This window comes from Orycteropus afer, unplaced genomic scaffold (genome assembly GCF_000298275.1).
Source record: "Orycteropus afer afer isolate SDZICR_OR568_19922 unplaced genomic scaffold, OryAfe1.0 scaffold00030, whole genome shotgun sequence".
Taxonomy (NCBI): Eukaryota; Metazoa; Chordata; class Mammalia; order Tubulidentata; family Orycteropodidae; genus Orycteropus; species Orycteropus afer.
In genome coordinates, this window is record NW_006921617.1 from 4326775 (window position 1) to 4329775 (window position 3001).

The 3001-nt window shown below is 41.7% G+C and overlaps 1 pseudogene; it reads right to left on the reverse strand.

Annotated features, from left to right (window-relative positions):
- Nucleotides 1-2007: 2007 nt before the first annotated feature.
- Nucleotides 2008-3001, reverse strand: part of LOC122149523 — a 39836-nt pseudogene continuing 38842 nt past the window's right edge.

Sequence of the window (3001 nt, forward strand, 5' to 3'; positions counted from 1 at the left end):
TTCTCAAGCTGAAAGAATTGAGGAAAAAAATTAAGCATTGAATTGCAATATTGAAAGATTCTATGGGCAAAATATTGAATGATGCAGGAAACATCAAAAGAAGGTGGAAGGAATACACAGAGACTGTACCAAAAAGAACTGGTAGATCTTCATCCATTTCAGGAGATGCCATATGATCAAGAACCAATGGTACTGCAGGAAGAAGTCAAAGCTGCACTGAAGGAATTGGCAAAGAACAAGGCTCCAGGAACTGATGGAATACACTTTGAGATGTTTCAACAAACAGATGCCCACTGGAGGAACTCACTTGGTTATGCCAAGAGATTTGGAAGAGAGCTACCTGGTCAACTGACTGCAAGATGTCCATATTTGTACCCATTGCAAAGAAAGGTGATCGATCCTACAGAATGTGGAAATTATCAAACAATATCATTAATATCACATGCAAATAAGATCTTACTGAAGATAATTCAAAAATGATTGCAGCAGTATATTGATAGAGAATTTCCAGAGCTGCAAGCTGGATTCAGAAGAGAATGTAGCGCAAGGAATATCATAGCTGCTGTCAGATGAATCTGGGCTCAAAGCAAAGAATACTAGAAAGATGTTTACTTGTGTTTTATTTACTATGCAAAGGCACTTGATAGTGTAGATCAGAACAAATTGTGGATGACATTGAGAAGAATGGGAATTCCAGAACACTTGCTTGTGCTCATGAGGAACCTGTACAGGAGGCTGTTGTTCAAACAGAACAAGGGGATATGGCATGGTTTAAAATCAAGAAGGGAGTGCATCAGGGCTGTATCCTTTCCCCATACTTATTCAATCTGCATGCCAAGCAAACAATCTGAGAAGCTGGATTATATGAAGAAGAACGTGGCATCAAGATTGGAGGAAGAATCATTAACGACCTGCGATATGCTGATGACACAACTTTGCTTGCTGAAAGTGAGGATGACTTGAGGCACTTACTGATGAAGATCGAAGAATACAGTCTGCAGTATGGATTACATCTCAATATAAAGAAAACAAAACTCCTCACAACTGGACCTATAAGCAACATCACGATAAATGGAGAAAAGATTCACATTGTGAAAGACTTCACATTGCTTGGTTCTATAATCGATGGCAATGGACATTAGACAACATATGTTGTTGTTATTATTTGCCATGAAGTCAGCCCGACTCATAGCAACCCCTTCTTGGGTTTCCAAGGCAGTATCACTACGGAAGTAGATTGCCCATCCTTCCTTCCGAGGAGTGGCTGATGGATTTGAACCACCAGCCTTCTGGTTAGCAGTCAAGTGTCTTAGCTACTACGCTACCAGAGCTTCTAGACAACATATAGCACTGGGCAAGTTGGCTGCAAGGGACCTCTTTCAAGTGCTGAGAAGCAAGGATGTATCCTTGAGGACTAAGGTATGCCTGACACAAGCCATGATATTTTCAATTGCCTCGTATGCATGTGAGAGCTGGACAATGAATAAGGAAGACTGAAGAATAATTGATGCTTTTGAGTTGTGGTGCTGGTGAAGAATGCTGAAAGTACCATGGTCTGTTAAAAGAACTAACAGATCTGTCCTGGAGGAAGTGCAGCCATAATGCTCCTTGGAAGTGAGAATGGCCAGACTTCACCTCACCTACTTTAGTCATGTTGTCAGAAGGGACCATTTCCTGGAGAAGGATGTCATGTTTGGTAAGGTGGAGGGTAGATGAAAGAGGGGAAGGCCCTCAACAAGATGGATTGACACAGTGCCTGGGACTATACCCATGGATCTGGCATGGGACCAGGCGGTGTTTTGTTCTGCTGTGCATAGGGTCGCTATGAGTTGGACACAACTCAACGGCACCTAACAACAACAGCTATCTAACCAGTAATTCTGGTCTTTTATTTTATTTTTTTTTTGAGTAGATGGGTTTTATTGCATCAAATTATCACCCATAGTTCAGAGGCATCATCTGGCCTTATTTCCATAGATAGACAACTCTTAGATATTACTCATCAGCCTACTGAATGGTTCCTTTTTCAGAGACACAGATACCATCCAAAAATTTCCATTGTTTTTAACTATCATGGCTTACTGAATTAAAGCAGCTGAATTTGATATAAGTTCAATGTTGTTTCCTTCAAGCATTAACTCATCTTTCTGGGCTTGAGATAATGAACAATCCAACACCTGGCCTCATTCGAACCCTATATATGTATTTTTCACCCAAGAAGTTTCATATTTCAACAAGAGATTTGCTCTCCTGAATAACAACCTTGATGGGGAAGTGAGCATACACAGACCTCATCTTGTAATGGAAGCCCAGTGTAACGCCCTTGATCATGTTCCTCATATGACTACAGATAGTGCGAAACGTAGCCAGTTCCTTTCTATTTTCCCATCATTTGTCAATGAAAAGCCTCTTCTTTTTCTTTCCAAGGAGACTGAATTCTACACTGATGTGATTGAAGTCCCTCTGCAAGGTTCCTCTGGGATCCTTCACAATAACTGTGTGTCCCTTCAGAGTGATGTCAACATTTTCTGGAATGTTAACAGTCTGATTGCTGAAAATGATCTTCCTTCTCAAAGTAGATGTGGCAAAGAGCTAACTCTGGTCATTTTTGTGTTTCTGAATTTTGTTCCACATTTTTCCCCCCACTCAATGCAGGATCTCTGGTGTTGACCCCTTTCCAAGTGGTTGGCATTGGTAGCTGGCTACATCTAGTTCTTCTGGATTCAGGGTCATGAAAGCTGAGGTCCTCATGGTCCATCTTATCCTTGGACTAATGGCTTCCAGATGACTTTGATTTTCTTCACGAATGAGCCACTTTTGAAGTGGGTCTTCAACCTGGTACCACATAAAAGCACTGCCATCGAGTAGTAGTCGACTCATAGCGACCCCTCCTTGGGTATCCGAGGTGGTATCACTACGGAAGTAGATTGCCCAACCTTCCTTCCAAGGAGTGGCTGGTGGGTTTGAACCACCAGCCTTCTGGTTAGCAGTCAAATGCCTT